The sequence below is a fragment of the Papaver somniferum genome, chromosome 5, assembly GCF_003573695.1.
Source record: "Papaver somniferum cultivar HN1 chromosome 5, ASM357369v1, whole genome shotgun sequence".
Lineage (NCBI taxonomy): Eukaryota > Viridiplantae > Streptophyta > Magnoliopsida > Ranunculales > Papaveraceae > Papaver > Papaver somniferum.
In genome coordinates this window covers 99,525,286-99,536,520 of record NC_039362.1, presented here as the reverse complement: position 1 = coordinate 99,536,520, position 11,235 = coordinate 99,525,286, and the positions used below count along the sequence as shown (strand labels likewise).

The following is an 11,235-nucleotide window of genomic DNA, read 5'->3' as shown; positions in this document are numbered from 1 at the left end:
GGAAGAACCATAGATTGAAGTAACGAAATATTACGAAAATATTTGAATATTTTCGGAAATTCAGTGGATGAATACAAGAATTTAGGAATAATTAATTGATGGCTCTATACTAGCAGGCAAGCTGTCTAGGAGAATTAATTATTCTGAGTGACATGAGCTTGCTGGAGCGTCATATCCTTTATATAGTCAGGGAAAACTGTTGTTTGTATCCTGAAGACGTTATTGCTCTATACTAGCAAGCAACTGTTTAGGAGCCGTCAATCTCGTGATTCTATATAGAAGTAATTACTGAAGTGTTCAGTATTCATGAGATATGGCGTTGCCTAGCCGTGAGACTACATATCTGCATGTACTCTGAGAGACAGTATTCTCAGTCAGAGATTCGATGAGAGACCCGTGTCTCGATACTCGCATCTGATTGCTGGATCAGAGGTTCGTATAATTATGGGTTTACGATTTTAGCCTTTGTCGAAAATCCACCATCTGCACTTAGATTAAGAAAAGCAGTTGATTTCAAATCTATTATAGCTTTTCAAATTCAAAAAGATTATGAAGATTCAAATTATTATAGCTTTTCGAATTCAAAATTTTGATAGTTCTGGCCTTTATAGATGGTGAAGTCATCATTAGGGTTAAAAATTGATACTCCGATCATCAGGAAAAGAAGAACCCTAAAATGTAGTGGATCTTTTAGTTGCAGAAATAAGAAGAGGGAAATAGGATATCGCAGTGATTATTTAGATGACTTTTCTAGCGAAAAAATAGTGAAGATGTTGGCATGTACCACACGTAGATAGCCACACCAGATTTGCGGTCACTGAAGCTGTTATGGAGCGGTTCATATAGCATTTTCGAGGAACTAGGAAGATTCATGTGAGAAGAATACCTCCTGAAATTCAGTAGATGTATGCCCATTATCTGGTGACAGAAGGAAGGTTGAGGTGAATGTGATGCTTACATCAGAATCCATTGGCAGCTTTGGCTATTGGAATTTCGTCTTCATGGGAGTAGTAGTTGTTGAAATCGAATTACGCAAAGTTTATCCACCTTTTAGTTATGAAGTGCTACATCACGGCTTTCATCATCATTTACATATTCTAATGCTAACAACACTGAAATAAATATAGGCTGAATAATCAAACTTGTACATATATTAGTCAAAATAGTACCCCTTAAAACAATGCCATTACTAAGATCTGGCTACAGGTTATTAGTATCACAGATTCACAACTTTTTCTCCATAACATATATTGTGATAACTAATTTCCTTATAAGCCATTAGTCATGATTAATGATATAGATTGTCAACGGTGCTTATAACAGGCTTCAGTGATGGGGATAGGTGGATCAGAGAGTGCACCGCCAAGAATATGATTAGCAATCCAGTGGTTCGCTGCATGAGTATAATGAACTCCTTCCCAACTAATGTACATTGATGGATTTCCACAAGATGTAGCATAAATTTCGGTTCCATTGATATACCTCTTCTGCCCGCACCCAACATGACGTGCTGGATCTCGTTCATAAATCCCACAGCATATCTTCAGAGGATCAACAAATCCTGCAAGAACAAAAATTACCCATTTAATCGAGGAGACGGATTTAACCAATCATATTTAAAAGAGCAGTGTTTATTTTACCGTGCTTCCTGGTATTGCTGATCAATTCATACTTTGCAGCATAGACATCAACATATGTCAAGGCAGCATGAGAAAGTTGTGACCTTAACCCCACCACTCTTTCCTTCAGTTGTCTATTGTACTCCACGGCAACATCGTTGTGTGATTTGACACAACCATTCTGGTCGTAAAACCCGGGCCCTGAACCAGAGAAATAAACACGCGACAACGGCAAGCAACCTATGGGACCCGTGTTGTGTATCCAAAATGTTCTCGCTCCTTGGTGGTATAGTTTCTAGCGTCGTACAACAAAATATTAATTAAGTTTATCTTGGAACTGGTATTCTTTCAGTCTTTTTATTATATGTTTAATCAAGAATAGGTGCAACGAAACATGAAATTTCAGGTTCCAGCAATACTTACTGTTACTGCCATTACAAACTGATCAAGTAGTTTTGGGATGGATGCAACGACTACATCTATAGGATTCACAAAACCCGAAGCAAGGTCATTCTGCCCGATATCAATAGTATAGATTGCCTTAGAGAAATCATCTGGTTTAGGTAGATTCTTTCTTTCTGACGAGTTCTTTGCTGAAAAATCCAAGTTTCTGATGAATAACGACACAGGATAAAGATAGAGATTTGATGGAAGATTTGCGTCATGCATGTACCTTGCCTGTAGAGTTCCCCACTTCGCGCTTTGAATTGATCAAATTTCCTAAGCTGGACATCAAGTGAGAAAGGACTAACACCAGACTGATAAAATGAGACATTTTACGGCTGAATTGTTGACCCTCCAGTTGCAAAATTTGCTCCATGCTCAAAGTTCGATCTGATTGAATCCAGATATGCATGTAGGTAGGGTAATCCCAAGTGCTCCGCTGCACATAGAGAAAATTTATATAACAGATCAGTATTCATATTACCGTATGCACCAAAAATTGATCACGAGGAAGGAATTTCTTTGTAGTTTAAATTTACCAATGAAATCTATCACGAGACGACCATCACTGGTTCTTCCTGAAGGCCTACCAAAGAAAGTCTCTCCATTAGGTGGTGGAACAGCTAAGAAAGCTGCCGATATACCACCAGTGTCGGAATTTGAGTCGCCAAAGTTGTAAATTGCAGGGAAATTACATGGTGGCAAACCGATAACCACTTGACGATCTCCAGCACCTAAAACCCATAATGTAACCAAGAACCAAACCACTACTACTCTGTCAAACTCCATGGATTATGAATGTCACTGAACTACTAAACCACTTTTTATTTCTATTAGTGCAGTACTATTGTTTGTTAGCCAGGGGGTAAACATGTGAGGTTCCTACTGAAATTCAGGTCAGCAAATGTATGCCATATTCAAAGTGTCAGAAGGAAGGTTGGTGTGATGCTTGATCCTCATCAGAATATAGTGGCAGCTACTGGGCGTTACACTTGCTACTGTAGAGCTTTTCCTGTTTTTTTGTTATCTTGTGCTGAGAGCTGTTGGCAGAAAGAAACTTTTATCCACTTTTTAGTAATATGTGCCCACATGATTTAGCTATACTAGTCTTAAATTACAAATCCACTTTGTAACCGATGAGTTGATGAGATGTTCAATTTAATTTGTACACATAAAAGATACTAGGGATTCATGCAATGCTCATGTTTCATCTGTCAACTTATTCTGTTGTTCTCCAAATGTAGCATAAAAGGATCATACATATAAAATAATCACCACTGGTCAGTCTAATAGAAACTTCACTTAACGCCACGTCACAACCATCAATGGTATCAGCTTCGCGCGAGGGTTTTATCTCGTACTGTGATAGATAGTAGTTAGGTTCAAGTTTGGAGAACATACCTGACAGGTAGTGTAATTGACTGTTTATACGGATATATACAAAGTTTATTTTAACAGAATGTAAAAATTCTAACAATATTCCATCAGAGTAGATCCATAAACAAGATATCAAGTTTCACGAAACTCATTCGACAAGTTATAAAAACCAGGAAGATGCTGACCTCAAAGAAGTAGCCTGAACTTACAATCCAGCGGAATATAGAAGAAGATGAATTGCACCGTGACTGAGTATACTGAGTTTCTCCAAGAAGTAGCATAAACTTCGGTATCACCGAGGTACCTCTTATGCTCACACCCAACATGATCTGTTCTTGTTCATCATCCCATGTCATACCTTGAGAAGTCCGTTTAACTAAGACCTGATAATACTCTACAGTAGTTTGATTTCTCCAACTGACAACTTGAGATCCCTGAAAACTCAAGATAACACTCCTATTATTCCTCCAAAAGTTGACCTCCTACAACTGCAAGTTGAAAAGTCATCAAGTTCGCGCAAGCTTTAGATTCTACACTTCCACAGTGTCCTGCGCCTCTAAGTCCTGCAATTACCCCATCATGTATCAGATAAACTTTTCCGTAGGTAAAGTGGTGAGAGATCTTATTAAATCAAGCATTAAACAAGTCGAATAACTGGGGAATAATAAACAATCTGACAGCATCAAAATGATTTGCCATAAACTAAGCTCTGTTTAAATAGTAATGTTACAGAAGAAATATTTTTAAAAAATGTATTCTTCTGAACCTTAACAGGAGTGATCGAAGTGTCTTACCACGAGCGTGGTGGAAGTATTGTCTAAATGATTATATCCCCACCAATGTGGTTGGGTAAGCTCATCATATACTCTTGTTCTGATGTTGTATGCCCAAATGTATTCCATGCTACCAATCAGAACAACATTTTTGTTTACTGGACTGAAACCTAAAACCTTGATTAGGCTACGACAATCAAATGATGCTGAGACACCACAAAATTCGGTATTTATTTCTTCCAAGAGATCATCTAATCTAATATCGTTGTGCAGAAGCTCTCCTCCTCAGTCACCCAAACACTTACAGTCCCCTGACGTATTTTCACTCGAGCATAAAGGATCAATCCTTCTGACTACCCTAGACAGTGTGTATAGTGCTCACTGAGGGAGCTAAAGGGTAAATCAATCAACTCACACTAAGAAACATCAGTTTCATTGTTGTCGAGATTGTAAGCTCCCAATCTGCTTCTATCCTCAATCCACAATTACATGCTTGGTAGGCCTTCCCATAGAAACCACCCTGAGGGTATGACCCCTCATATGTGTTCCATTTGCCCGAATCAGAGGTATAAAAATACAAATGATGCAAGTACTGCCTTGTAACTAGTAGACATGGAAGACCATTCACATATGATATGAGACCAGCAACAGTTTTGCCATATGTTGGTGGTGGTAGAGGAAGTGAAACCCTTTTGAGTGGGATTACAAGCATAATAATACCTTTGATATCTTTCTTGTTTAGGAAAGTGAACCAAAACCCAGAAGGCATGTTGTGTTATCATCTGGATGTAAGAATCTAAAAGAGAAACCACTCGAAATACACTGACAGGGTGTTAGTTCTCAAGGGAGTTGGGGGAGTTGGGTGTAATTTGGTTTTTTCCTGTTAGTCGTGGGGGAGTTCAAAGGAGTCTCTCGAAATCTCTGTTAGTCGTGGGAGAATTTAGAAGAGTCTCCCAAACTCCCTAGAAAACCATGTTAGTCGTGGGGGAGTTTGAAAGAAACTCTCAAACTCCCTGTTAGTCGTTAAAATTAGAATGCTAGGGAGTTGGTGTTTTGGGGGGAGTTCTGGGGAGTTCTAGAGAGTTTATAGTGTATTTTTTCCTCACTCCAAATCTCTCAAAAAAGTAGAGATTTCTGGAGAGTCTCTCAAACTCCCCACACTCAAAACACCAAACTCTCTCAAACTCCCCACACTCTCTTACACTCCCTCAAAATCTCCAAGATTCAAAATACATTAAACTCCCCCAAACTCACTCGTGGACTAACCCCCTGTGAGAGTGAGAATCAGAATCAAGAGATGCAACTGAATAGTATCCGTCAGAAGAGCTTCGTTCCAAATTGTAAGCCACGGTCCATGGAAGATCAGTAGATTTTTTGAATTGAATCCATTGGTATACGAAACTAGGGCTAGACAGATGAGAATTCCATACCTTCGATACACATTTGAAATTGAAGATTCGATGCCAGATATCTTCTTAGAAACATGTGTTTCGGGTTTTCATAACTTCATTACTTGATAATTCCTTTTCACCACTAGATGAAAAACTGACCATTATATTTCTTGTTGTGTTTTGTTTTCTCCAAAACTCTCACAGACTGAGATAAAAAAAAACTTAACACCTCGTTTGGTTGAGAGAATTGGGGTAATCCAATTTTCTGGGATAAGAAAACTAGCCCTCTCTCCTCTTTTCCTCTCTCTCAACAAGAAAACTCTAACTACCCAGATCTGCTCCTCCTCTAGTTCTTAGTTAGGGAATGCTTTTTATCCTCCCTTGCCGGCGGCAAGTTGTGTGCCTCTTCATGACGTTTCTATGCCCTTCCAGCTTCTTTTATCGACTTTAATGGTTGTTTTTGTTGGGATTTTTAGATTTTATGTACATCAAAGGTTACCATCGGTGACCGGAAGTTACGTCGGAATCTTTATCTGTCCCGTCAAGATTTGAAGCAAATCACTCATATCTTGGGCATCTTCTTATATAGAAGAAGATAATCATTAAAAATGGTGGATTATTGATCCGAAAACCATTTCTCGTCTGATTCATCGGTTTTCTACTCATACATGTTTTTAGTCTTATTTTGATGTTCTTTTTTTTTTTTTGTGATAAGTCTTTTCTTGTTAGAATGCTTGATGTTGTACGATATTGTATGGTATTTCAATTTGGTTCTTAAAATTTGATGTATTTGAACTCTTTGTAACCTTGACTTTGAATCATCCATGAAGAAAAAAAAAACAAAAAACAAAAATTGGAAGAGGGTTGCATTCGATTCAAATCCTAAAAGTTCATGTTTTTTTAGGTAGTTCAATTACCTTTGCTTTTGGCTTCTCTTAAATATAGCTCATGATTTTATTAACCATAAACCAATTTATTTATAACTTGTAAGAAACTTTTGGTTTATTAACTATAGCCCATTTCATAACCCCAAAATATTGGAACTGAGTTTATAAGGGTTTTTGAACTAGTCAGTTGAATCAACTCGAAATGAAACCAATTCTAACCCTTGACCTGAATCAATTTAACACTACAAGCCTCAACTAATTTAGCGATTTATGGTTTTATCACTAGAATTAAACAACCTAAATCTAATACGCTATCTTGCAAATTAAAATTGGATTCGAGTTAACAATGAGTAGATGTAAAGGCTTCAAAACACAACTTTCTCGTCTCGCACACCCTATCATCTAAAATATAAGACTAACATTAAAAAAACCCGAGTATGATTAGTCTCTCTAATTTAATCCCATTCACAGTATCAAAGTATCTCATCTGGCAAAGTATGATTAGGTCCGCACATAATTCCTCTCTCTTCTTTCTCTGCGATAAGAGAAACCCAACAAAACTAACCATCTCTGACGGCTCGGATCTCCTCCCTAGGGAGCGATCTGAGCCGGACACCACCCAAAATCTCTCCTTTATACTCAATATTTTTGATCCTCTTTTGTTTGTGCTCTTTTGTGATCGTTTTAGGTGTTTCTTTCTCCTTTTTCTGTTCCCGGGGTTTGATCTTTATTAACCTTTTATTTCAGTAATAGATTAGATTTAAATCTTGTTTAGAACTAGGATTTTAACATTTGGGTTTTTTGGTTTTTTTTTTTTAAAAAAAATTGAAGGTTATATTAAAGTTTAAACCCCAAAGAGGTCTACTACCTCCAAGCCCAGGTAGCTAGGAAAAGAAAGAGAAAAATCCCCTCACCCCGATGCTGACGAGTTTCGAACTCAGGTCGCTGATATCATCACCCAACGACTTTACCACTGTAACATCTGCTTTTCTTAAATATGTAAATTCATAAAAAAAACTAGGGTTCTAATTTTTTTCTTCAGATTTGAGTTTTAATGTTTAAGATCTCTTGTTTACTTCTTAAGGTTTCCTTTTGGGGGTTTGTCATTAGGGGATTTTATTTCAGAACCTTGCAGGGTGGTTTGTCTTTGCTTACTCAAATCATGATGAGGATGTGGTTTATCTTCATTGTTATGGTGGTTTCCAAAAGAACACCAGCTTCAGGAAGATTGAAATCAATATCAAACTCTACAACAATAGCAAAATCAAAGACAACATCAACAACAACAGTGAAATCAAAGACAATATCAACAATAACAGCAACAACAAAAAACACAGTAACAACAACAACAACACCTATCACTCAGATTCAGACACAACTTCAGACCGTTTCAGATTGCCAAAGACCGATTCATACCGAGCTTGTTACTTTATGCTACTTTAGTTTTAGATTGTTACTTTAATTATTGTACCCTAGAAAATCTTGAAAAATGGATGGATCATATGCTAATCCTAACTCCTCTGCCTAGTGCAGTGGTGTTAAATTGTTTGGTGTTGTCTTCTACAAACCAAACATGGCCATTTAACTTGCTTATGAAAAACCTTGAGAATTGGTTGGTTTACTTGTTGATCCTAACATCTATGCGATGTGCAGTTATGTTAAGTTGTTTGGTATTGTCGAGAACAATCCAAATTTGTCCAGTTAACCCTGTTTCGTCTATGTGTTATTGGCATTTGATGGTTTTGATGGTTGTAATGGTGGAAATCCTAGAACTGTGGACAATCTTGAGTGTTGATAGTGGTAGTTTAAACTCTGAGAATGTTGTGCTGGAATACTATGTAATGGTTGAAATCTCAAAGCATACTTGTAAAACCTTTGAAACTATATTAATGTAAGAGGTTCGCCTCCTTTTCGGAAAAAAAAAAGTATCTCATCTGGGCGATTCACTAAATTTAGCAAAAATTGATTTTTGATTAAATAACTTACTCCCTTCAATAGCTCATCTAAGTTACCAGACAGATCAGACTTATCATACTTCTCAAATCCTCGTGTAATGGTGGCCAAACAAAATCCAACTTTCAAAAATACAAACTTGGAATATGAATAATGCACAAGAAACATGTGCGACTAATTTAAATTGTCAGGTAGTGAGAAAAAACTGTAGTTCTTTTGCCTCCCTAGTTTGAAGCCTATTTATATTATCTGAGGCATGTCACTACAAGACCAAAAAAAAGACATTTAAAATTAAAAATCCAACTATTTTACTTAATGGCTAATTTACTCTTGATTAATTAGTGTTAATTTAGGTGATTGGTTGATGTTTAATTCTGTTAACCTAGAAATCAACTAATTTATAATCATCATCAAAACATGTAAAATTCTTCTTCTTTTTTTCGAAAATCTTAACCCAGAATCGGTATACGTTTATGCACTTGTAACCCGATTCTAGATATCGGTGTATAAGACTTAGAACATAGGCCAATTGTAAAAAATTTAAGAGTTTTTATGTGAATTTTTTTTGCTAGAATCGGTTCACATAAATTCCCACACCAACAGATTATAAATCTGGGCATTTCTTTGACTGTTTTGCTCATAACTTCTTCGTCCGATGTCGGAATGACCTCATTCTTCTTGTGTTCAGCTTGTATTTACATGCTCTATATTATAAAGATAAAAATTTCAGTTTTCTGTAAAAATTCAAACATGGTTTTTGAATCGGTTTATGTAGACATTTACATAATCCGTATCTAGCAAAAAAAACATACAAAAAACTGGGTATTTTTCCATACCAGAATCAGGCGATACGGGCATGAACATCAACCGGTTCTGGATAACTGTTCTTCAACCATAAAACACAAACAAAAATCGGTTGACACGGTCATGAATATAGATCGATTATCATATGAATCAGCCAATGTGGACATGGACATCGACCGAATATGGTCAAACACAGAAACCCAAGATTGTTTGTAATTTTCAATTTTGAATGGATAAATCAATCACAAGTATATTTAAGAGTAATGGGTTGCAATCGACGATGTTTAGTTTGATTTTTAATTTAAAAAGGGATGAAGAAATTTCATTTAAATCGAACGATGTAGTTAGATAGAATTGATGAAGGTAGGTTTTAATTTTAGTTTATGAGGGAAATGAATTGTATGGGTTTTGTTTTTGAAAGAATTTGAATAGTTCTAAAATCTAGAAGGACATGGCTTAGGATTGAATGTTAATATTGAGGATAACTTAGTATTTTTACCTAGTTTAGACACCCCTTATCCCCTTAATCTATGTGGGTGAAGAAATCTATAAGCCGCAAATAAACCCCGTAGGCCTCAAACTAGGAAGGTTATTTTGCTTGTCTAGTCAAATATATTCATGCCCAACTCGCCAGTGTAATCAGTGTCCACCATGGCCAACTTAATTTGATTATCCTCTTCTTCGATAACAGGACGATAACATCAAATTGAATAAGGTAAAAGATTTCCTAGCATCAAATTACCATCACACTATTCTGATAAATAATTTTTGAGAATCTCTACCATTATATATGTTCGAGCCAGAGATAAGGAGAAAGAGGCAGAAACATTGAGATAGACTTTTTGGTCAATGAGTCATTGCTCATTAATTTCGCGACTCACAAATAGATTGACTCACTAACCTAGTTTTCAGGCTATGAATAATAATTGAAAAGGTCAAAATTAAAATAATAGTTTAATTCTACTAACTGAAGTCAAATGGACTATATTCAAGAGAAGCATTGTTTACCATGGAATCCAATTCTATTGCAATGCAAATCTATTATTTTGGATTAAAATTCTTAATCACATAGAGTCTATTTTCCCCGTTCGGTTCAAGAAATTGGACGCATTCCCTATTAATTGGATTACCCGGCCTCCAATTCCTTGAAACGAACACGTTGTGAGGTAAATGATTCCAAGTAGGAAAATTAGGGCACAATTATTTAGATATATGAGCCCAAGCAACTTGCCAAGTGTTCGACCCCCATCCGGCTTTTTTCTTTTCTTTTTTCTTTTTTCCTTTTCTTTTCTTGGTACATTGAGTGCCTACAAATAAAATAAGAAAATATCATTTTGAAGTCATTTTGGAAGCTTCGTATCCAACTATTTTGTGGATAAGATGTGACTTTTCCAGAAAAGGTGATGTTGGTTAAAGTTTCCACAGAAAACTGATGTTTAGTCTTAAAAGATGAAAGATTAACTGAAAAGTTCAGAACTGGAAAACATATATCATAATATTTAATATTCAGCTGAAATGTTATAAAAGCTATTGAAGGGACGATAAGATCGGTTTATTTTTATGAAATAAAGATGATGAAGCTAAATCATATCAACATTTCATATGAAAGAGATCAAGATGATGAGATGAAGCTAGATCTATATGATTTTTAGTTGTTATACTTCGATTTAGAGATAATACAGCTTAGATCATGCGATTTAACACATATTTGAGATTAAACTGATTAAACATTCATAATAAGTATAGTTGAGATCAGATCTAATTAGCGATTAAGCAGGATTTCATAAAGGAAATGAGATAAAAGATAATTTTCTCATAACATGCTCAAATCTAGATTTCAAACGATTTACATCAATAATGTTAAAAATGATGAATCTCGAGGCGTTTATGCATAATACAACTTAAATTAATATTTGTCATATCAAGAAATCATGTAGAGGCGCAATTTTTTCATAAAATCATTTTTCTTCCCACATTTAAGATTATT

At 35.9% G+C, this 11,235-nt stretch overlaps 1 pseudogene; it reads right to left on the bottom strand.

The window, feature by feature from the left end:
- Window positions 1-1,133: 1,133 nt before the first annotated feature.
- On the bottom strand, window positions 1,134-4,982 carry LOC113279384 (annotated as a pseudogene).
- Window positions 4,983-11,235: the final 6,253 nt, after the last annotated feature.